This window comes from Mustela nigripes, chromosome 13 (genome assembly GCF_022355385.1).
Source record: "Mustela nigripes isolate SB6536 chromosome 13, MUSNIG.SB6536, whole genome shotgun sequence".
Classification (NCBI taxonomy): domain Eukaryota; kingdom Metazoa; phylum Chordata; class Mammalia; order Carnivora; family Mustelidae; genus Mustela; species Mustela nigripes.
The window spans coordinates 28,347,875-28,373,639 of record NC_081569.1 but is presented as its reverse complement, the minus strand read 5'-3'; the positions used below and the strand labels follow the sequence as shown (position 1 = coordinate 28,373,639).

The window sequence follows — 25,765 nt, the reverse complement described above, 5'->3', positions numbered from 1 at the left end:
TCTCTGTCAAATAAATAAATAAAATCTTAAAAAAAAAAATCTTAAATAAAAAAAAACAAAAAAGAAACAACAAAAAAAACTTGTCTGCCAACTGATCCATTAAGTGTACAGGTAAGGGCCTGACTATCCAAGTTCCATTTCAGATTTTTCTTCCAGTTTCTGTAAGCCCCTAGAAAATTTTAGTAGTGATACTGAAGGATCATAGAGTATGAGAATGATAACTTGCCCAAGAGACATTTGAATCCTGTTTCTATCACTTACTGCTTAAGAGATTTTGGGCAGTGACCTTAAGCTCTCTAAGTTTCAATTTTTTCATATGTAAAATGAAGTTAGTGAATACCGACAACACCTACTTTTAGAATTAAGTTAGTCAAACAGTATTTGGAATTACGGCTAACTGTGGTTTGAATGTGAGTGTAATTTAGAAAATAAGGAGAGTGCCATTGAATAAAGTAGTTTTTAAGCTAATTCAAATTGGAGGCTGGTTTATTTCTAGGGTCCTAAAAATCCATTATCTTTTAAAGAATCCATTCTAGATGGGGGAGCAAATATAAAGGCTTTGAATCTTTCATGCTCCAATTGATGCCAATTCCAAGGTATAGAAAATGGTATATTAACAGCAACAGCCAAAATGAAGAATAATTTCTATCTATTCGATTAGCCAAAAACTTGCTGGTGAAATTATGGGGGAAACAACACACTTACATTGCTGGTGGCATCAAAAATTAGTACAACCTTTCAGAGAAATAACATAGTATTGTATTGAGAACTATAAAATGCTCATACTCTTAGAACCAATAATACCACTCATAAGGCTTTACCCTAAGACATTAATTCAAATAAGGATAATAGCTGGCAAACGAAAGGTACTCACATGTTTCTTCAAATGAATACCTTTATTTGCATTGACCTCTTCAGATGACTGCCCTTGGTTCCTTCTCATTTAAAAAATTTTCTATTTTCACCATTGCAGGATAGTTTTAGGATCAAATTCTTGTGTCTTTATCTATTCTCTGTTCTCTAACCTTCTTCATTAACTTCATTGTTGATTGCTATCGGACCTCCTTACCTTTTGATACTTTCACCCTCTAAATTCAGTTTACCTTCACAAGCAAATCAAGTTACACCACATCCTTGACCAAATCAAAAGTCTGACGTTTCCTTCAAAATCCTAGGATGCCTTTCTAGTCTAACCAACTGCTTACTGCCTGCTTCATTAAGACAAAAGATAGCCAGAAACCTTCATACCCATCCTCACCAGATCCTCCCCATATCTCTAGTCTTGTACCTAGCCACTTATAGTTCCCTCTATTACCACCTCCTTGCTTCCATACTCTTGCTTTCTTCTAGTTCCATCCAAAATACAAATTCTTCAAGTCTAAGTATCTCCTTTTTTAAAGATATAATTCACGTACTTCTTTAGTGTACAATTTCAGTGTTTTTTAGTATGTTAGTATACAGGGTATTTTAGCATCAAGATTGTACAACCGTCACCATTATCTAATTCCAGAACATTTTTGTTACCCCCAGAAGATTAGCAGTCACTCCCCATCTCCCATCTCCCATCCCTGTCAACCTCTAATATACTTTCTATCTCTATGGACATCTCATATAAATGGAATCATACATAATGTGGCTTTCTGTGTCTAGCTTCTTTCATTTGAGTGTAGTATTTTGAGGTTCATCCATACTATAGTATGTATCACTACTTCATTCTTTTTTATTGATGAATAATATTTCTTTGCATGGCTATACTACACTTTGTTTATTCATTCATCAACTGATGAACATTTGAATTTGTTTCTATTTTTTGACTTATGAGTAATGCTGTTATGAACACCTGCATAAGAGTTTTTGTGTGAAAAAGATATATATTTAAGTTTATTTATTTGATGGAAAGAGAGAGAGTACAAGTAGTGGAAGCAGGAGGCAGAGGGAGAAGGAGGCTCCTCGCTGAGTGGGGAGCCCAATGTGGGGCTTGATCCCAGGACCCTGGGATCGTGATCTGAGCAGAAGGCAGATGCTTAACCAACTACCCAGGCATCCCTGTATTTTCAATTTCTTGTGTATGCAAAATATGAGTGGAAATACAAGTTAAGTACCTCTTGATATCTAAATATAGTTATCAAATATAAATATAGATATCTAAATATAGATCTAAATATTCTGGGTTTAGATAGCTTGGGCTATCTTTCACAATGCAAACAACTCTATAATGACCTCTCCATCCCACCTTCACTCAAACACCTGAAGTCTTCCGAGCCTACACGTTAACTGCAACTTACTTTTTTCCAATTAAATTGAGGACAGGGATAAACTCTCATAGTTTTGATCATACAGTAGTTTTAAATATATGCTTACTGATACAATGACACCCTGAGATGCTCACAAATGTAAAAATGAGGACTCATTCATTCCTTCATTTGGCAGACATCTGAGTTGTACATTGGTCACTGTGCTTAATGTCGGGTACAAACTGCACAAAAGTTAGTACGTTCCATCATACCCCAACTCCACAAATAAGCACTGAATACTTACGATATGAATAGCATTGTTTCAGGTATTTCAGCAGACACAGGAATAAGATATGCTCTGCAGCCTTTTATGGCGGTACATAAGCTCTATATACAGAAATAACAACGACAAAAAGCAAACAGCTCCAGCAACTCTGGATGCTAAATGCCATAAGGCAAGTACAAAAGGCTCTGGAGAGTCAATGGTCAGAGCATACAAGCTTGAAAGAGTGGAGTGAGAAGGACTGACATCAAAAAATACATCCTGAAGTTGAAGGTGCCTCCAAGATGATGGCATTTTGATAGGGAGTCCTAGGAAAAGAGAACATTTTTAAGGCAGAGGATAGCAAGAACAAATATTGAAAGGCTGGGTATAGTACAGAAATTTTTTCAGTTAGGAATGTGTAGACAGGTAATGAGTGAAGGCTCTTGAATGTTGGGCTTAGTATTTAAATAGGTTTAGAAAAATCATTTCAAAGTCTTTAACAATTCAAATTACTTTGGTGTACTCCTTAATCTTTTCTTGAAACTTTTCTATCATATATATTTTCTAAAGTGGTCATAGATATTAGAGATCTCTCCTTCCAACAAGGGATAAAAAATAAAATCTTAATAGCCAAGCACGTTGATGGGAGAAGGTATAATTTCAATAATCCTGGCACTGCATCTACATACTTTTGGGGACATCTAAGGCTTAAAACACACTTGTAGGCAAATCTTAATGGCCAAAAGAGCAGAAGCAAGACTGGGAATAAAATAATTGCATTCATTAAGCTCCTACCACCAGGCATTGTGCCAGGTGATTTACTCAGAATATTTTCGATTGACCAAACAACCGTATTTAGGTTTATGGCAACTGAAGCTCAGAGAGGTTAAATAAATTGCTCAAGGTAACCAAGATAGTAAGCTCAGATAGTAAAAGGTGGACATCAGTTTTGAAACCAGGCCTCACTGGTCCTCTATTTTCCCTACTGATCACTTTTATTTGCTTTTGCTATATAAATGAGGCCAGAATGGTAAGTTTATGATGCATGCATCGATGAAAAGGACTAAATATTTAACAGAGGGGATTTAATGGTTTAGAGAAAAATCAGGCTGAAATATTCAAAACTGGTTTTAGAACGGTTTAGAGATCAAGATAAAGAGAGATGAAGTTTAGGGCTGCTTCTCAATCCAGTATGAACAATGATTATATGACAGATCTTATTTAGGCATACCAAGGGAGTAAGAGTCTACTTTTCATTTGGACACTAAGAGAGTAAATTCCATGAGAATAGGGTTATTTGTCACTGATATTTGGTTATTTGTCACTGGTTATTACTCACTGATACATCACAAGTCCCTAGAACAGGGTCCATCTCACAGTGAGCATTCAACAAACTTCTGCTGACATAATAATGTAAAGTCATGTAAGGGGTATTCTCATTAGAATACTCCTGAAATAGAGATGGGGTGCCTGGGTGGCTCAGTGGATTAAGCCTCTGCCTTCGGCTCAGGTCATGATCTCAGGGTCCTGGGATGGAGTCCTGCGTTGGGCTCTCTGCTTGGCAGGGAGCCTGCTTCTGCCTCTCTCTCTCTGCCTGCCTCTCTGCCTACTTGTGATCTCTCTGTGTCAAATAAATAAATAAAATATTAAAAGAAAAAAAAGAAATAGAGATAAAGATAGCAGAGTAGTAAGCTTAAAAATGAAGTTGTTAGGGTACTCTCTTTAACACTCAACCCCAGGGTAAAAACAAACTACCAAAACAAATATACAAAAAAAGCAATAGTTGTAAAACATCAGCATGATTTTACAATGAAAGGTGGACAAAAGAAATTAAAAGACACTTTTTGCACTTTATACAACACCTAGGACTCTGTGGATAATGAGATTCAATGAAATGGAATCCAAAATTTTGACCTGTTATTTTAATGTTTTAAACTTTTGTGAGCAATATATCCAGGGGCTGTTTTTGGAAAAGAAAAATGGCTATCTAATCTGAGTACCCTAAATGTACCAACAATTTCTTTCTTATAGATGGCAAGCAATGGAATGAAAATCTCAAAATCATTAACTCAAAGAAGTAGCAGAGTACACTTCTGTAAGTCTTTATTTTTCTAATTTTGATACTATGTTTCTATTAAAACATACAAAAAAAGCTGCAACAAAGAGCACAGAAGGAAAAAGAAAGTCTTTGGAAGATAGCAATCCTTCCTAAAGAGACACTTTTAAAGATTTAAAAAGAATAAAAGCAGGTTTCATAGACTTTTCCCTCTGTTTTTCACAAGCTTTTCTAATATTTCTTCTTTGATGGAACCAATGAATAACTACCACTTATCACAAAATGTCTTCTTTCAGATATGTGCTGTATATATTACTTTCTTCAGAACAGACAGTTCTTTAAGTTGCTCAAGTCTTTCAGCTGCAGCAATTTTTCTTATTTCTGTTATACTGCAATTCTTCCTCAGAATATCATAAAGACCCAATAGAAAAAAAACTCCTTTGATCTCCCGTTTCCTAAAGGCAGTACTATGTATCTCAATCAATATTTGAACTAAATTCTCTCTATCTTTTTCATTTAGTTCCACAATATTTGCTTACTTCAATAATTCCTAATACTATAGTTTAATTTGTCAGGGTGATCATATCTTATTTTCTTCTGTATTACATTAATATGAAAGATAGTGAGCATTTTCTTTCTAATCAATTAAAACTTGCTTGCAGCAGTCTACATGTCCTGAACCTTCAATTAATCATAACATAGACATTATCAGGTCTTGCTTTTTCAGTTACTGCAGAAATTTTGGAGTCTTTCAAAAGGTAACTCACTGATTTTAGAGTCTTAGTTTTTTTTTTTTTTTAATGTTACAGAAGGCTAAAACATATATTTTTTCCTTATTGTAGTATTTGGTTTAAAACATTTTGTAATAAACTCTAAGTGAAATAACTTTTTAAAAGAACTAGAATTAGCTCTCTTCGCCTGCCTCTGCATCTACTTGTGATTTCTGTCAAATAAATAAATAAATAAATAAAATCTTTAAAAGAAAAAAAAAAAAAGAACAGAACTAGAATTAGCGTGCCTGGGTGGCTCAGTGGGTTAAGCCTCTGCCTTCGGCTCAGGTCATGATCTCAGTGTCCTGGGATAAAGCCCTGCATCAGTCTCTCTGCTCAGTGGGGAGCCTGCTTCCCTCTCTCTCTCTGCCTGCCTCTCTGCCTACTTGTAATCTCTCTCTGTCAAATAAACAAATAAAATCTTAAAAAAAAAAAAAAGAACTAGAATTAAAACAACTGCAAATTCTGAGGATAGAGTAGGTAACAAATCCCAAAGGAAAAAATACACAGGCCTTATTCTTTTAAAAATCCTTTAAAGACATTACAGTTCACTTGGTATTCTAAAATCACTGAAGTTGCGATCTCATAGGCTCCAGATTGATTCCTTCAGTACACACACACCCACACACCCACACCCACACAGTGATACTTGAATAGAGAAGCCAAGAAATCTAAATTGTTGAGTATTTATTACCACTTTACATATCGTTTCTTATAAAGCATTGAGAACATAGGAAAAATAAAAAGTTCTGTCTTATTCACCTTTTGTCCTCTGTGAGCCAAATGTCCTGCATGCTTAAAATCTAGCTTAGTATCATGACTCTTGCACCATGGTTTGAAAACACAACAGCAGATACCAGTTTTTAATCAGTGCTGAAAGTAATTAAATTACCAAGGGGAAAAATATACCAGCGCACAACTCTCACAAGTGCTACATGAAAGTTACATGTAAGAATTTTTAAGGTTAGGGGAAGTTGTTTTCAGATACAGGGCAAAAGCTGTAGCCTCAAATCAACAGGTCTAGGAATTTAAGACCCTAATCATACCAGTTAAGGTAATACCAAGTATTTTAGTACTTCAGTACGATACTTCCACTCTTATAAGGTGAAAATGCCTCAAAACACTGAGTCCTATAATAAACGACCTCCTTAAAAGAGCACCTACAGAGTTCGGGTGGCATGCCTAGACAGAACACACCACTATACCTCACTCAAATAAGGTTGGACTTGAGTAGGGAAGCAGAGGTAGAGAATCCATTAATTATTACACAATAAAGTATGTCTTGTAGAGCGCAGTAGTTTTAACGAGGGTCTTCGAATACTGTGATGAATGCATTAAACAACTGGAGGGAGGAAATTTTCCATCTTACACGTGGAAATGAAACTCAAAAATTCTGGCTGGAGGCTAGTGATTAGCACAACTTTGTGGAATAACCTAACTTTTCACATAAGACAAAATCCTAAAACTTTAAGAGACCATCTATGCAAATGGCACCAAGTACCACCTTTTCAAGCCTTCGCCGGCACTGAAGTGGGTCGGAACCCCCAAACCATCACCCTACCCCCACAGGAAATGAGTTCTGTCTTCCCCCTCCCCTTGGACTGCCTTCCTCCCTTCCCCCAACCGGAAGTGAAGCGCCCCCATTCAGTCGGCCTCAAACCGAGACAAACCAGTAACAACAGCAAAAGAGAGATGATCCTCAAGGGGGTGAAGGGCACCTCCACTGTGGCCACCCCGAAGCTCGCCGTGCTTACTGACCTGCTGACGATAGGGGCAGGCAGGGGCCTGGGGCCTATAGAAAGTCCCTTGCACAGAGGACAATTCCCTGAGCCCCTCTCAATCGCCTTCACTCTTCTCACTCCGTCGCCTCACAGCATGGAAAAAAATTCATCCGCAGCACTTTATTTTGACATATTTTCTTTCCCTTTACCTAGTCGCTTAACCATCTTCTCATAGGTAACTTTTCTTAGCGCAGTAACATTTAAAATTGTTCCGGTGGGGAGAAAAGTGGAATATTATTCCCCACACCTTCAGAAAAACGAAGGGATTATTTTGTTCAAATGCGGCGAAGGACTACGTGATTACGCAAGGTGAGTCTTACTTTCGCGGAGGTTTCTGGGAGATGTAGTTTTTTAAACTGCTAAGGCCTGCAGAAAGGAATCGGTAACTGCTATATACTGGAATCCTTGGAAACACATGTTTTGTATTCGAGGGCAGACTGATCAAGGGACTTCGGCACCAAAAGGGCCAATACTCTGTTGCCCTTTTCCTCTGGAACTTAATGGAACCAAAATTTCCCTTCACTTTGGACCAAGGTCCTGCTTGTCCTGCCCTCTTCCTTTGGCCACGCCCCCGTCACCAGTCAGGTGCCCTCATAGGCTCATCCTCTGGAGGTAGGAACGCGAGAGGAGGGGCGTCACGGTGACTCCTCCCGCGGGGCCGAAGTGAGGCTGGTGAGAGGGGCCGACGGCCGAGGGCTCGTGCGCGCGCGCGTGCTCTCCCCTAGGGAGCGCGGCGGCGAGTGTGCGCGCAGAGGGGTGGCGCGCTGGGCTGGGAGGAGGCTGGCAGGCTGGTGGGCTGGGCGGGCGGCGGGCGGCGGGCGGCCGGGAGCGCGCGGCAGACTCGGCGGCGGCGAGTAGTTAGTTACTTGTTAGTCAGTGTCAGTTGCTCGGTGGAGGCGGCAGCGGTCACCAGGAAGGGGACGGGACGGCCGGCGATGGTGGTCACCACAGCGGCATGTGCGCCTTTCAGGTAACGGGGGCAGGGCTCCCCGCGTTCCCTTGGTTCCCTTCTCCTCCGGCGCCGATTTGGGGGACCACGGTAGTCCTGGGGTGAGGGCGCTGACCCGGGGGAATCCGGGCGGGGCGGCTCGGGGTCGAGTGGCGCCGCCGCGGGGGCCCAGGCGGCCGGTGTGTCCCGCCTGGCGCGGGCTCTGCGGCCACCCCCGAGCCCCGCCGCTCCCGGGGCTCGCCGCCGCCGCCCCCGCCCCCTACCGCGCCGGCGGCGGCGGCCCCGGTAGCTCGGCGCCCCCCAGAGGAGGGAAAGTTGGGACCTGGAGAAGAGGGACGCCCCCGGGCGCGGCTGGGAGGCTGCTGGGGAAAGTGAAGCCTGTAAAGAGCTGGATGCGGGGAGACTGGGGCAGGAAGGGCTTCTCTCTCTCTTTGCTAAGTCTACACGGTCATCCTGCTCCAAACCCGGGCGGATCCGGCGCAGGCTCGCCGGCCGCGCCGGGACGAAACCCGGGGGCTCTTTGCCCACTCCCTTGGCCCTGCGGTTTGTGAGGCCCCTAAAGTGCGGGTTTGCTGGGTTGTTTGGGAATTTTCAGTGGTTCGGTTGGTCAGTTTATTTCTCCTTTGCCCTTTGACTCATCCGTTCTTGCTACTTTTCTTACCTTCCGCGTTGAGGACTAGCAGTCTGAACCCCCATCCCTCCCCCTCGCTGTCTCTGCACCATCGGTCTGAGAATTTGATTTCGTTTTTCGACCTTTGACAATGTTAAAGACTGCTGAGAGCAACAGGAAGGAGATTTCCCACCTTTAAATGGTACTTTTTCGCCATCCGCCCCCCCCCCCCCCCCCCAAGATCCAAGTTTAGGAATTTGAGAGCTGTGGATTGGAGTTATTAGAAGGCTGGCGTTGAGGGGATAGTGACGAGTTAAAAGAAAACTATGATTTCATCTTTATTGGCTTTGCTGTAGAAAACCTAATACATTTTTCTTCTGACTCTGTTAAATGTGGTAAGATTAAGCGTTGAATTAAGTATTTGGAGACTTACATAAAAGGCTATTTTTAGGTCATTGGATGATGTATGTCAACAGCTTTTCACCTGAATCGTGTTTGCCACCAGGATTCTGTTTTGGGGCCTGTTTTGGGTACTGATTTTTTGTTCAACCACAGCGTCTTTTTATCCTGATAAATGAAATAATGTAGGAATGTGTGTAGTGGGAGAACCCATATTGCTCTCTATAGTGTGAAAGTGAAAAACGTGAATTATGCACAGGGGTAAAACTTTCCATGAGAAGTCTTGGATAGTTGCTGCATGATGGCCTCTCCTGTAATCTCGGAGCTTTTCCAGATAGCTCAATTCACTGACTACCTTAATTACTTTCTGAAGTGCCTGTCACTTCTCTTCTGTGACTCTTTTAGTAAGCTATAATGGCAGGTATGGTACATTTTTGTGGCATTGAAGATGGGAGTTATAGCTTTGGCCCAGAGATTAATAGTTAACAATGGAAGCAGAATTCATACCATTCCTAGTGAGTTTTGGCTATGACCAACTCAAAAACTATGTGAAAAAACAAACATCTTTCCATAGCTGTCAGAGGGGGAAGTATTTTATCATGTCTTTATTTTGGAGACTCTAACTTGATCATATTATGTGGGGAAAAAAATGTCAAATTATTTTCTTTGAGGCTTTGTGATGTGTGGTCCTCCTTTCTATCCTTTATCTCCCTTTTAGGGGCTGATATTTATGTTTGGCTGGGTTCCAGGATGGGAAGAAAATATTTTGGCGAAAGGAAAAGATAAGATTGCTTTGAACTGTTATGGTATTATGAGTATTCCTTTTACCCAGTACAGAGAAACTTCCTTGCTAATGTTTGTACCCCATTAACATTCTGTCAGAATTCATTTTTAAGAGTCTGCCCTGAGGCCCATAAAGAAATAATGCCACTTCATAACTGTTTCTGACAATCACATTAAAAAATGTGTTCCTGGAATGCATTATATGTGTACTCATATAAACATTTATCTTTGTACATTTATGGTAATGTAAATATTTAAGTCTGAGAGCTTAAAAACTTTTATTTGCTTATTTGCATACATGTTTTGCAACATCTAACCGTGCCAACCGTATTTGCCAAATAAGCATCAGCCATAAATTCATGCTTTGGCACATTTCATATAATAACTCTTCTAAATTGCTCCATGGTGAAGCATCATGAGATTAGCATTTGCTTCATGAGAGAGATTTGTTGTTGTTTTTAACTGTAATGATGTGCTGTTTAAGTGGAACAGGTGCTGGGCTCTAGCTGTTTATGTTGAAACCTGCCAAATCATACTCTTTTGTTGGTTGGGTTGTTTAAGTAATTTAGGAACCAGACTGTGGCCCCTGGCATGCCAAGAGTGAGTTCAGGGTTCCATATCACTGCTGCAAATCCCTGTTTTACTGTAAGAGGCAGGTGTGTGTGATGAGCTTTGCTTTCTCATTGCTGTTTTCTCTGTAATTCCTAGTCCTCACCACCATCACAGTCCTTTCATTACTAGAGCTCCTTGGAAAGTCTATAGGCACATTCTTTCACTAATGTTTTGTTTTCCTTGTAGAACTAGAAACTCTAGGAACTTTCAGGCCAGGAATAGATAGTTCATATTTATTTGACAAATGTTTTGATTGCCTTTTAAGTGGTAGGCTTGGTAGGCCCTGAGTGTAATGTAGAATGATGTTCCTTCTTGCAAGCAGTGTACAGTTGAGGAGGAGAAGATAGTTGATAACTGATAATTAACAATATGCTGTGATCTATGACACAGGTGTAAGTAGATTCCTATGGGTAGAAGCACCACCTGTCTGAGAATTGGGGTGGGGTAGGTGGGAGTAGCTGACTCAGACTTGAGGTAGTTGGGAGGGGGAGTCCTGAAATACATCCTCGTGGGTTATCCGAGCTAATCTTCAAGAGTAGGACTTAACTACATGCAGAAAAAGGGAGAGGATGTTTTATTTTTATTTATTTATTTATTTTGATAAAAGAACAGTTTATTTTGCTCCTTAACCCATCTGGCCTCCCCCTTCCCTTAACCCTGTCACCTCAATATATGGGAAAGAACATTTTAGACTAGCCCTGTCCTATAAAAATATAATGTGAGCCCCAAATATGTCATATACATGTGTGAATTTTCTAGTAGTTAAAAAAAGTGAAATTCATTTTTTTAAGATTTTATTTATTTATTTGACAGACAGAGGTCACAAGTAGGCAGAGAGGCAGGCAGAGACAGAGAGGGGGGAAGGGGGCTCTCCAATCCCAGGACCCCGGAATCATGACCTGAGCTGAAGGCAGAGGCTTAACCCACTGAGCCACCCAGGTGCCCCTGAAATTCATTTTAATAGCATATTATTTAATCTGATATAGCTAAAATATTATCATTCAACATATAATCAATATTTTGAAAGTATTGAAATAATTGACATTCCCTTTTTCATACTAAGTCTTCAGAGTCTGATATGTATTTTAAATTTAAAGCACATCTTAATTTAGACAATACACCTTCAAGTAATCAGAAGCTACAGGTGGATAGCACAGTTTTCAAACAGGGGCTAGTGAAGTGGCAAGAGGCCAAATCACTGAATGCCATGTCAGCCAAGTTAAGGAGCTTTAACTTTATCCTGAAGGCTGTAAGGATTGAGTGGAGGAAAAATGCTGTGATGGAATCAGGTTTGTGTCTTAGACCTATCCTGTTGACAGTGAAGGGAATGCTGGATTAGAGAAGGGCAAAACTAGAAGCATGTCAGGTTAGGAGGCCATTCCTGGTGAGAAAGGATGAGGGATAAAAAGGGGCAGGGTGGATGTATAAGAGACCGTGTATTATCAACAATACAGGGTAAATAATCAGGTTTTGGAGTTCAGTAAGGTTGAAAATTTAGGATGATTTCACATTTCTCTTGGGAGCTGCTGTATGGGGCAAGTGAAGAGAAGCCAACCATCTGAACCAGACAGACCAAAGATGAAAAAAGGAAACTATGAGAGATTTGTCTTAGAAGCTGAGGGAGGAGAGAGTATTTCAAGGACTAGGAGTGGTCAACACTGTATCCTGCCATGAAAAGGCCAAAGAAGATAAGGACTAAAGAAAATTTCTGAGACGTGGTGATTAAAATGTCATTTGTAACCTTTGCTAGTGCAGCTAGCTACATTGTAATGCATTTAGGGGGCTAATAGTGAACAACAGAAGCTTAGCTAATTCAGGGCTAATACAGTGTTTTCTATAGAGAACTGAAAAAAGATATTGAAGATTGTGACTGAATCAAAGAACTGTGGAGTCCAGGCTGGGTCAGGAACATGAAGCCTGGGAAGGATGATTCAGTTAGGAGAAAAGGAAGGGCATGAAAGCTAGATAGGTGTCACTGTGATGCTGAAGAGCTAGTGAGGAGGGAGCAATGATGTTAGCTTTTATTTATGGAGTATCTACTACATGCTAGACACTTTACCACCTTATTTCTAATTCTAACACTAACTCTACAGTGTAAGTGTTATTAACCTTATAGTTTTTCCTTTGCCATTCTCCATCAGATGAAGAAACAGGATTAGAGAGGTTAACCAATCGGTCCAGAGATATACATTATCAAGTGATGAAACCATGATCCAAAGCTTATTTTTTTTCTCCAAATCATATTCTTCTTTTTAAAAGAGTTTTCATTTTTTTAAGTAAACTCTAGGCCCAGTGTAGGGCTTGAAGTCACAACCCCAAGATCAAGTGTCAAATGATCATCAACTGAGCCAGCCAGGCACCCCCCAAATCATATTCTTAAGGCGATAAGACAGAAAATGTCATAGTGATGAGAAGTCATTGAAAGACACTGGCATGTTTAATTTAGGATTTCAGAGGTGTGTCATTCATTTAACAAATGGTTTCTAGGTGTACTGATTGCAGTAGCAAACCAAACACAAAATCCTTGCCCTCATGAATCTTACATTCTAGGGAGAATAAGACAGACATTAAACAAAATAAGTGAGAGTTATTGTTATGTTAGAAGGTGATAGATAAGTGCTGTAGAGAAAAATCAAGCAAGCAAGCAAACAAGCAAGCAAGCGGGACAGGAATGCTACAGAGTCTGTGCACTTTTTTTTTTTTTTAAGATTTTATTTATTTATTTGACCTAGAGATATCACAAGCAGATGGAGAGGCAGGCAGAGAGAGAGAGAGAGAGGGAAGCAGGCTCCCCACTGAGCAGAGAGCCCGATACGGGACTCGATCCCAAGACCCTGAGATCATGACCCGAGCCGAAGGCAGCGGCTTAACCCACTGAGCCACCCAGGCGCCCCGAGTCTGTGCACTTTTAAAGAGGGTGTCTGGGAAGGACTTGGGGAGAAGTGAGCAAAAACTTCAAAGAAGTTAGGGGCATACGAGGTAGAAGCAACATTTTACATTGGTCCTGAATCAGAGACATGCTTGGCCAGTGTACCTGTACTGGGCTGAACAGCAGAGAAGGTGGTAAGGTCAGAGAGATAACTGGGTCTAGATCTCCTAGAACCTGTAGGCCACATTGTAAGCACTTGGATGTTTACTTTGTGCAATGGAAACTATTATAGGGTTTTGAGCAAAGGAGTGACATGATTGGATTTATGCTTTAAAAAACTTCACTCTGAGCCATTGTGTTGAAAGTAGTCTAAGGAGGCACAGAGTAAAATCAAGAAGACCTGTTAGGAGACTCTCCTAAAAAAAAATCAGTTGAGAGATAGTCCTGGATCAGGGAATTGAGAAGTAATTGGATCTGTTAGATTTACAAAAGAGTTGCACAGATAGTACCGAGAGTATTCTTATGCTATGTTTCTTAATCTTCCCATTATTGGCATTTTGTAATAGACAATCCTTTGTGGTGGGGGTTTTCCCTGTACAGTAGGATGTTATCCAGCATCCCTGTCCTTTATCCACTAGATGCAAGTACCATATCTGCAGTTCTAACAAACAAAAATGTTTCCAGACATTGCCCAATGTCCCTTATGGGGCAAAACTGCTCCTAATAAGAACCACTACCATATATCCTTCACTGTGTTTCCCCTATGTTAACATCTTATATAACATTTTTCAAGTAAGAAATTAACATTTGTATAATACTTCAGTGGAACTCCTGGTTTTATTTGTATTTTACCAGTTTTTCCACTAGTATCTTTTCTCCATTCCATTATTTATACCAAGATATTACATTGCTTTTAGTTTTCAGGTCTCCTTTATCTCTTCTTGGTCTTTTCTTTTTTCTGCTTTATCTCTTCTTGGTCTTATCTATTATGACCTTGATACTTTTAAAGAATATTAGTTAGGTATTTTGTAGGATGTTCCTCAGTTTGGGTTTGTCTGATGTTTTCTCATTAGAATGGGGTTAGGGATTTTGGGGGGAAGAATACCATAGCAGTGAAACACCCTTCTTATAGGAGATACCTTATAGGAGATAAATGATACCAACATGACTTATCGCTGGTGATCACTCTGTTAAGGTGTTTTCTGGTAAATTTCTCCACTGGAAAGTTATTTTTCCCTTTCCTTACTCTCTTCAGTAGAAGCAGGTTGCTAAGTCCAGCCTACACTCAAGCGGGGGAAGAATTAAACACCTACTTCCTGGAGGAGGAGAATCAGTGAATTTTGACATATATTAAAACCACTATAGTAATTGGTAAATATTGGGGGGGGGTGGATTTTTTGAGGCTTTGCCAGTATCCTGTTTCTGCTCACTAATTTTAGCATTCATCAGTAGATCATACTGATAATAATTATTGCTATTGTGTTCTGAAAGTACCTCTTTATTTTGCTAATTTTTTCTGTATTTATTAATTGGAATTCTTTTGTAAGGAAGACTTGTTCTTTCTCGTCTGTTTTTCTGTCTATGTGCTTAATCATTTATATCAATGCCAGTTCATGGATATTTATTTTAATCTTAGGGTTATAGTTCAGTGCTAGCATTATTTATTTTATTGACCAAATTTTCCAACTTTTGTCATTGGGATCTCTTTTAGGTTGACTCTGTCCTATGCCATACACCTTTCGTTTGTGTGTATACATGCACACGTCTCTATTCTCTGGTACTACTAGATGCTTTAGGCTCATTGTGTATTTTTCCTGCAGTAGCCCTAGGCTCATTTTTTTTCAAGAAGCTGTGGCTCCTTTTATCAGAGAATGGTATTCTGAGGCCAAGCTCTGGATGCTAGGTGTGCTTGTTGCTACTTGATGTCACTGCTTCTGGGCACATTCAGTGGACAGAGAGGTAGGAAATATACGTATGTATACTAATCTATGTATCCACACATACCTGCGTTTGTTTCTGTGTATAAAAGTAGGCCTGCATTTATACTTATGTGACTCCAGTTGGATATGTTTGGATCCAACTATCTTTGCTAATAGATTGGATATAGAATGTGAAAAGAGAGTGGTCAAGGATGACTCCAAGGTTTTGGCTTGAGAACCAGAAGGATGGAGATGTGAAGACTGTGGGCAGAGCAGATTTCTGGGAAGAGTTCAGGAATTCTTTCCCAGACTGGCTAAGTGTTTGAGATGTCTAATAGATATGCTAATAGGATTATCAAGTCAGCAGCTGAACAAATGAATGTGGAGTTCAGAGGAGAGTGGTCTAGGTTGGATACATGCGAGTTGTCCATATAGATGAGATCAATGCCTGAAGAGTGAATGTTGATAGAGAAGAGGTTCAAGGACTGACCCCTGGAACAAAACAGTCAGAGAGATGAGGACGAGTAGTTCTGCAGAATGTTAAGGATGGGGGTATAGTTACAGGGTGGATTCCATATCCATCATTAATAAATGATTGTTATTTTCAAGGCATTGAGCTGTTTTGGGGGTTAACCTTGCTTCCTTCCTCCATAAACTTACAATCTAGGATGAGACAAATTACAGACTTAAAAAGAGTAGCAGTGGAAGGCAAGTCCTGGATAATAGTACAGATACGACATTCTGGAGAAGTTAGAGGACATGGACAAAGAAGGGAACAGAAAGTGTTGCAGGTCAACATTAACGCAAGCCTGTGTCAGTCAGGGAACTTGCCAGGGCTTCATGCCCACAACTAGTAATTATTGACAAGCAGAAGCTCCTCCATGTGTTGACCTTGGTTTCTTAGGTGGCTTCTGCTCTTAGTGCCCTGCCATTATAAAGTTTTGGGTTGGTAATTGTACCTATGGTCGTTGGCTGTCAATTAAGCCACTCAATGAACTGGTTAGGAGGGTTTCTGCTGCAACTCACTTTTTTTTTTTTTTTAAAGATTTTATTTATTTATTTGACAGAGAGAGATCACAAGGAGGCAGAAAGACAGGGAGAGAGAGAGGAGGAAGCAGGCTCCCTGCTAAGCAGACAGCCCGATGTGGGGCTTGATCCCAGGACCCTGGAATCATGACCTAAGCCGAGGGCAGAGGCTTTAACCCACTGAGCCACTCAGGCGCCCCTGCAACTCACTTTTTAACTTTTGCCCTTTGCCATCTTTTCATAATCAGTGGGATTCAACTCAGGACTGCTTAAGATAAAGTGTTTTCATGTAAAATAAAGCAGCAGTGGGCTTCCCTTCTTCTGTGAACATGCTTATTTTTTGACTGCTTCTTAAATGATCTTTGACATTCCCATTTATCATTTGGTATTAAAGTATGTATTAAAATACATTTATAGAACTTTAAAGTAATTTAAACTTGTAACCTAGTAAACTGAGGTTTTAGTAAGATATTTTAATTTTATCTCCTTTATACTAAAAATGGATAGGCTTTCATTGCCTGCTAAGAAGAGGTAGTACAGATATCCTATGAGACAGATAAGGAGTACCTATAGAATAATTATTTCTCAGTCCCTCTTAAAGAATTGTAAGGAAAATAAGGGATTTATCTGTTTTATAGGATAGGGGGCAGAGAATTGCAGGATTCCATTTTCAGTTATTCCACCAAACTGGTTGGCAAAGCTGTCGTCCACTTATGGACATGGTTGTGTTGTATTTATTTGTTGTGGGAAACTTGAGCATATGCTGAGTGGAAAGAGACTCTTGCACTTGTCTTGTTAGCAGGGTCCCTAGCACATAACAATACTCACAGTGATTTTGGGTGAAGGAAGTACCTAAGATCCTTGAAGACATGAAGTAAGACATAAAGTAAGACATGAAGAGTTAGCTTGGTCCAGAAAAGTTAGGATACTAAAACTTTAGTTGTCTAAGACAGAATTAGGGCAAAGTAAAATAAATCTGTATGGTAACATCCTCACTTTAGACTAAGACAGACAAATACTACTACTGTAAAAATGTCATCACTGTTTTTCAGGTGGCCCATAATCCTACCCTCTAGTAGTAGAGTTCTTCTAGCTTAGGAGTCAAACTGCTAGAATTTGAATCCGGTGCAACTACATACCAGATGTTTGACATTAAGTTTGTTTTTTGACTATTCTTCACTTTCCTTGTTTGTAAAATGAATATTTCTACTTTATGAGGTTGTCAGGTGAAGTATGGATAGCAAACACATAAATGTTTCGATATAAATATTCACTTAGTTTGAACCATTACTCTAAAAATGCTGAGATGCTAGTATCTTAAAGTTTTTCATTTTCTAGAAAATCATGTATGCTGCATGATAATCAAGGGGGGGAAGCCCCATGTGAAAAAGAGAAAAAGACTAATGGGAAGTATACTAATATATTCACAGTGATGTGTTGGAACTAAGAATAATTGGTTCTCTACTTTTTGCTGTCTCCATATTTTTCCTCTTAATTTGTTTATCAGATTTTTGTTAAATATTTAACTATAAGCCAGAAATGGGCTTTCAAGAGCATATTACTTTTTGAGCATTCAACATTGCGTTATGGATTAAGAACATAGATTCTAGACCTAGACTAAATGGGACTGAATCTCATCTCTGCCACTTATTAGCTGTGTGATGTTGGGAAAGTTATTTTATTTCTCTATGCCTTAGTGTTCTCGTCTGTGAAATGGGGATAATGATAGTACCTAAGTCAGAGGGCTTCTAATGAGCTAATATGTACAAAGTGCTTAAAATAATGCTTGGGGTATAGGAAATATCTTGTATTTGCTGATAAATAAAGGATAGAAAAATTACACTTAAAAATTAATGAAAGATTTTAGCTTTCCAGTATATCTATAGGTTAATCCGCAAGTTTTCCTCTAACTCTCCTATCTCTACCTTCCTGAGCTGCTTTCGTTCCACTGATGGTAGAGAAGCGGGAACACTATTTTTTTTTAATAAATTCTTTGTATGACAGGAGCATTTTTCATTGTTTAAAGTTAGGATCTAACCCCTCACCCTCTCATAATTTTCAAAGTAGATTCAGTTACTTTCATTACTACAAGGGGAGATGCCATGGTATAACATTTCAATATCTTGTAATAGTCAATTGAATATTTCAAAGGCTGAGAAACTGTCTTTTTCCCAGGTGTGCAACAGTTTTTATAGATTTTATTTGGGTATGAAGTAGGAGTAATTGTGGGAGTTGGTGTGAAAGAAGATTTAAGGCATCGGAGAAGCAAGAAAAAAAGTATTTTCCTGATGCCAGTTCTCTCCTTGACTTGAAAATTCTTTTAGCAATAATATCCCTAGACTATTTTTCAGCATTTGCCTATTAAGGACTGGCTGTATTCACAATGTTGAACCTTACAACTAAATATTTCAGGTAGACTGACAGATCTTAATTCAGCTGTTTGTCCTGAAGTTAAAAGAGGTTATTGTTTTCCAAAATCAGTGAGGAAATAAGTATAAGAGGGATGAGATGTCCAGAAGAGAATCCTGTGGTTTAATAAATAACCTTTTTTCTTCTATGCAGCGTAAGAACAAGTTTACTTTGTTTCTTTTTAAAGATTTTATCTATTTATTTGTCAGAGAGCGAGAGTGCTCGAGCACACAAGCAAGGGGAGCAGCAGGCAGAAGGAGAAGCAGGCTCCCACCAAGAGGACCCTGGGATCATGACCTGAGCCAAAGGCAGAGGCTTAACCCACGGAATCACCCAGGCATCCCTGCTTTGTTTCTTAATATACAAATGTAACTTGTGGAATGACAACATCAAAGAATATACAAATTGCACCATCAGTAGCATAGAATAACTTATAAATACAGTAGTTTCTAATTTAGGGAGCTGAACTTTTAGTATTAACTTAGATTTTACTTCACATGAATATTTTTATTAAACATATGCAAATAAAATTTGAATTCTATTATAAACGCAACTTGTTTTGTTGTCAGTTTTATATTCCAAAAGTCTAACAAAAAACCTTGTCATTGAGAAAAGTTGTGTTTTGTATTGTTTTGTAAAAGGCACATATAGGACTTTGTAGCTGCATGAAAATTCTCTTATCCTTTATAGGACTGTGTGGTCTGCATTTTCATGGACTGGCATTCTGACTAGGAGACTGAGTACTGTATGGAATGACATCCTTCTAATGCTCTGTCCTTTTAGCTTCAAGTCTTTATTACCTATCAAACTACACATCTTTATTTTTTTATTTTTATTTTTAAAAAATATTTTATTATCTGACACACAGAGAGAGATCACAAGTAGGCAGAGAGGCAGGCAGAGAGAGAAGGGGAAGCAGGCTCCCTGCTGAGCAGAGAGCCTGATTCAGGACTTGATCCCAGGACCCTGAGATCATGACTTGAGCCAAAGGCAGAGGCTTAACCCACTGAGCCACCCAGGCGCCCAAACTACACATCTTTAAAAATTATAAGCTTTTATGATAGGGAAAAAGTTAACTTTTATTGTAGAAAATAAGTAAAAAGGAGAAAATCTGCTATCCTACCATCAAGAGATAACCAGTACTGATAGTTTGGTGCCTTTCCCCCATTTTTCTGCATGTATATATATGTTTCAGAATGCCTTATTGACATCATACTGTGTATGGTAGAGATACAGCAGCAGAAAGCCGGTCATACTGTGAGAGACATGTAGGAGCTGAGACTGGCCGAGGAGACAGACACATGCTCACTTATAGGAGATACTTAGAGGAATTGATAGTTTTCTGTTTTTCGTATTGTTAAGCTAAATTTGAATAATTTAATGCATTTTTGAAGCAGCTCCACTTTTTAATAATTTCATAACCTGATTTTTTTCTGATAATAGATTATGGACATTTCCCTATGTCATTAAAAAAACTTCACTTCTTCACCACCCCATGCTCACTTTTCTGATAGAAAACTGACAATAAGAGAGGATATGATAGCAGAATAGGCCCTTGATAGTCTCAAAGAATATATTTCAAATCTCTTAGGCATATCTATTAAGGACTGGTGCTGTTTGATAAATAATAATTCATGCCACAAATGAAATTTCAGATTTTCTAGTAGCCACGTTTTTTAAAAAAAAAAAATTTAAAGATTTTATTTATTTGACAGAGAGAGATCACAAGTAGGCAGAGAGGCAGGCAGAGAGACAGAGAGAGAAGCAGGCTCCCTGCTGACTAGAGAGCCCTCTATCCCAGGATCCTGAGATCAGGACCTGAGCCAAAGGCAGCAGCTTAACCCACTGAGCCACCCAGGCTCCCTCTTGTAGCCACATTTTTAAGAGTACAAAGAAGCAGGTGAAATTAATTTTAATGACACATTTTATTTAGTATAACTACAATACCATCGTAACATATACTCAGTATAATAAATTGAGATGTTTTACAGTTTTTTTTCTGCTAAGTCTTCAAAATCAGTTGTTTATTTTCTACTTACAGTACATCTCAATGCAAACTAGCCACATTTTGAGTGCTCAGGAGTCACATGTGACTAATATTAGCACAGTCCTGGAGCATATAATTTCTCCCATAAAATACAACAAAATAGGACTTTGGGTTAGTATGAGAAGAAAACTATAAAGCCAAGTTGCACAGAAGATGCTGAGCATTCATTCTGGTGTCTTATGAGATCTTAAAACTTTGCCTCAATATGACATATCCCTGTATTTATGGACCTTCATGTTACAGAATAATGTTAAATTTGTAATCACGTAAAGGTTTACTGTGTATACTTACCTGTGGCTATTCATAGAATAGTCAATAAGATTAATTCCATATTCCAAGGATTTAGGATAACTAAGAGTTTGCAAGTACACTTCGTGGTTTAAGACCTGAGGACAAATGTATCCTTCCTGGTAGAGAGTGCTTTTATGAAGTGAGTAACAAACATGTATGCACATGTACGTGTTACATATGCATATACAAAATATGTATATTATATACACATATGCACACACATTTATCATAATCCTCATTGTTACTCTGAAGAAACAGTAGCAATTAAAATCAATCTTTTTAAAATGAATTTGTGGCATGATAAGAATGATCCCTAAGGTTAGTGAATATATAATATACAGTAGAAGAATAAAGAACGTGCTTTGCTTTTACTTTTTTTTTTTAGGATTTTATTTATTTATTTGACAGACAGAGATTACAAGTATGCAGAGAGGCAGGCGGAGAGAGAGGAGGAAGCAGGTTCTCCGTGGAGCAGAGAGCCTGATGCGGGGCTCGATCCCAGGACCCTGGGACCATGACCTGAGCCAAAGGCAGAGGCTTTAACCCACTGAGCCACCCAGGAGCCCCCAAGTTTTGCTTTTAATTTCGCTTTTGATCATGTGAAAAATTCTCTAGTATCTCTAAGCTTTATTTTGTTCTGTAGGATGGAGATAATCCTGCCCTTTTTTCTTAATATGATTTTGATTATCAGATGATTATCAAATCCCAAATTATCAAATTGGATGAATGGAGAATAAAGGTACATGTCTTATTCATCTTTATGTCCCCAGGACTTAGTATAGGATTTGACAGACTGGCACCCAATAAATATTGTATTCAAAGTCTGAATATATGTAAAAGAGCTTTCTAAACTGAGAGTGCTGCAAGTGGAAGTTATTTTGGTTATTTGGTTTGTACTGTTTCTTCTTTAATTTCTTGACAGGAATATGAGAAATGTAATAGTTAATATTTCCCCATAAACTCAGTAAATAGGACTGCATGTTGTGATTGTATTTTTACTTAACATTATTATTTTATTCACCAGATCTTGTCTATAAATATGTATATCTCTAAAATATGTTATAATTATCTTGTTTTAAAAGATGTCTAGCACTTAAATATATTTTTTTTAATAAAGATTTTATTTATTTAACAGCGAGACAGTGAGAAAGGGAACACAAGGAGTGGGAGAAGGAGAGCAGGCTTCTGCAGAGCAGGGAGTCCAATGTGGGGCTCAATCCCAGGACCCTGGGATCTTGACCTGAGCCGAAGGCCGACGCGTCATGACGGAGCCACTCAGGTGTCCCCAGCACTTAAATTTATCTTGACCTGTTTAGCATAAAGAGTTAATATTTTTTTTGTTGTTAATATGAGCTAGGACTGTTTTCACTGTAATCCATCTTTATCAGCTTAAAATCAGCCTGAGACACTAATACGTACTTACTGGATGTCAAAACTGTAGAGGCAAAGTAGCAATATTTTAGTTACCACACTGTTGTCTGTTAATCAGAAAATGCCCCTAATAAGAATGGCTTTCTTGTTTATATAATGGTGGGAGAAACTCCATCTTTTTCCTCCAGAAAGGATCCAGTGCTTCATAAATGCTTAGTGTGGAAGTAAAACAAAATTATAATGCAAGAACCAGTAATGTGCACCCAGAACAGCATTTCAAAGTGATCCTCATCAAAACATGAGCTTTTTTAGCACCAGCTATGAGTTTCTGTACCTGCCCACTCACTGAGTCATCTGTAGCAATTGAAAATTTGGATATTTCCCATTTTTTAGGGCATATTTTTTGATAAAGTGGCTTCTCTTTATCTCATGAATGAAGTAAGCAGCCTCATGTAAAACAGCCTGCGCAGCGTGACAGTATGCCTCATTGTTTCCTGGGAATGAGGAACTTCAGGAAGCAGTTGGATGTTGTCTGTGTGCTAGGGCACCATTAACTAAATATTATACTTCAGGAGTAGTTATATTTCCCCACTTCTGCCTTCCTCCAACACCTTTGGGTATCTTTGGATATTTAGTGACAGAAAGATAAGCAAATCAAGCTTGATTTCCCCCTTTCCCATTTTTCTACCCATGACAGTAAATGTTAAAATTGTTAAAATCAAGAAATATAGTACAGGGGTGCCTGGCTGGTTCAGTTGGAAGAGCGTGTGGCTCTTCATCTCAGGATTGTGAGTTTGAGCCCTCTGTTGGGTGTAGAGATTACTTAAATAAATTTATAAAAAATGAAACAGTACATATTAATGAAAAAGATTGGTGCAGTGACAGTGTAGACCATTTGGCCAAATGTAAACTGAGTGATATACTGAATGAATGAAATGATGGGCCTCAATTAAAGGCAGAGAAGGGTTAACTTGGTTTTTTTTTCTTTCCTTCTTTGCTCTTTCTCCCTGACGTCTAGCCTGGATAGGCATTTTTTAAAAAAGTGATTCTATTACCCGCCCCCGCCCCCAAATCCTCTGCTTATTTCTATTCCATTCTGAATTTTATTGTTTGCTGTTGTGCTTAGACACAAGGGAAAAGGATTGAAATCTTGTTCTTTTTCTTTAATTCTTTAGTTCATGTACTTGCATCTGCTCATTCTTAGCTTAGAAAATACTAATGATAATTGGTTAAAGACGACGCTCATCTCATGAAAACGTATAGTAATCTAATTCTGAATAATTTTTATTATTAATCCCTTAAATATTCCAACCCGTATCAGCAAAAGCTCCCTAGGAAAATAAAACTGGCAACTTTAATATGGACCAAATTATTGCTCATGCATTTGACAGTATGCTCTGCATTATCTTTTGTTTTTTTTTTTTCCTGTCAGTATCTGATTGATGAAATTCAAATAACTAATAATCTTTGGAAAATAAAAAGGTATGTTTTATTTATTTATTTATTTTTAATTTATTTTGTTCCTGATTTAGGAATTTAGTTACAAGCTACAATTTTTGTGTGTGTGTGTTTTCTTAAAAGAAGCACAAGAAAAGGGACATGATGTTGCTTGTATAAATACTTTTCATATCCTTAACAATTATATTTTGACTCATGCAGATTAACTCTTGGATGATATTTCAGTTTCTGGTCCTTGGCTATCATTTCCGGGAAATACTAAGAGAGCAAGAATGCTGGGTATTTTTAAGGTTTAGTGCTGCAATTGAAATACTGCTTGAATTGCCAGCGAATTGAACTTCTAGAGGAAAGGAAATGGTGTGTACAGCAAAACTTTTCTTCAGGGCAGAAAAAAAAGTTACTCATGTTTGTAAGATGATTATTTTGGAGATAGTAGTTTGCAATTTGAGGATATTGTGAGCTGCTAATATGTAAAACAGTTTCATATAACAAATGAGTTATAATAACTGAGTTACAGGATGTGTATGAAAGCAGTTTTTCATAGTATCTATCCTGGTTCCAGTGACTTAGAATATATATTTTGATTTCTTTGTTCTGACCTACTTGTTTTAGAAGTTCTTTGTTATATTTCGATTTCTTTGTTCTGACCTACTTGTTTTAGAAGTTAAATTTTCTAAGTTCATGGCATTTATTGTATAAGCATTTTTTGGGTCTAAGTGCCATGTCAGTTATTCTGACCATTCAAGGAAGATATTTGTTTCTTGTAGTGTTTGGAATTAAGGACCATATTGTAAATATTGGATATTTATCTGGTTTTAGAGATGGTTTCTTTAAAAATGTTCCTAATTAAACAAGTTACAGATGAATAGTATCTCAAGAGATATCAAACAATATAGCAATAAATAGAAAAAGAAGCCAAATTCCTTCTGCATCTCTCTCTCTCTATCTCCCGGGGGTAAATAAATAGTAACCACTGCAATCAGCCTGATATCTTTCCAGATCTTTTCTTCTGTGTGTGTGTGTGTGTGTCCGTGTGTCCGTGTCCACGCATGTGTAGTTTTATTTTGTGTCTGTATTTTTTTTTTAACACATCTATAACACTGAGCATTGATCTGGATTCTGTCCTCTACCCAATATGGAATATAGCTTTTCATGTCAGTACATGTAGTTGTATCTCATTCTTTAACTGTTGCATAGTATTTCTTTGTGTACTGTTTTCAGTTTTAGTTTAGTCCATTGAAAAAATTTAGAGCAGTGCTCTTGTGCTTGCATCGCACAAGCTTACCATTTTAAATCTGGAAATGGCAAGGATCATTTGGTTTCTTCAAGTTTTCTGAGTAGGCAGAACACATTAAATTTTTTATCAAAACTTTAAGAGGAAGTAAAAATTAGTTAGTTGGATTATTTCAACTTTTTAAAAATGCCTGGATTGTGTTGTACTGTTCTGGGCATATGATTTAATGCAGTTGAAACTGTGCTGTGGTTATATCACTGAACCCCACTTGCAGTGGGGAGAACCAAATGATTACAGTTTTTCTTCAGTGAGATAGGATGGATAAAAGCAGCTTATATTTAGGCTACATAGATCTTTGATGACTGTACCCAGAAAGAAAGACAATCCCTGGGCGTAGGTACCCTGTGTTTTCCTGTTCGTTGTTAGATTTCCGGCACCTCCCATTGTGCCTAGTGTGACGAAGACACGAAGATGTAGGAATGAATGAATGGTACAGAGAGGTCCTTTATATGAAGCATGTCTGTCTTGGACCATGAGTTGAAAATAACCTACGAGTTAAGGCTGCAGAGATTGGCCTTCAATTGCATTGGTATTAACACATCTATAACACTGAGCACTTAAATTTTTGATAATTTATCCAGAAGCTTGAGTTGTTTTGCTGTCTTGTTGTCTTTACTTTCTT

The 25,765-nt window shown here is 38.5% G+C and overlaps 2 protein-coding genes across 6 annotated transcripts in view; one reads left to right on the top strand and one right to left on the bottom strand.

The window, feature by feature from the left end:
- HMG20A (high mobility group 20A) overlaps positions 1 to 7,396 on the bottom strand; it is a 90,061-nt gene extending 82,665 nt beyond the window's left edge. For all 3 annotated transcript variants that reach the window (XM_059371773.1, XM_059371772.1, XM_059371774.1), the window contains exon 1: positions 7,084 to 7,396. The gene's annotated coding sequence lies outside the window, so the exon portion shown is untranslated. The remainder of the gene's footprint in view (positions 1 to 7,083) is intronic.
- A 503-nt stretch (positions 7,397 to 7,899) lies between these two features.
- The window catches only part of PEAK1 (pseudopodium enriched atypical kinase 1), a 312,205-nt gene continuing 294,339 nt past the window's right edge, over positions 7,900 to 25,765 (top strand). For all 3 annotated transcript variants that reach the window (XM_059371768.1, XM_059371770.1, XM_059371769.1), the window contains exon 1: positions 7,900 to 8,076. The gene's annotated coding sequence lies outside the window, so the exon portion shown is untranslated. The remainder of the gene's footprint in view (positions 8,077 to 25,765) is intronic.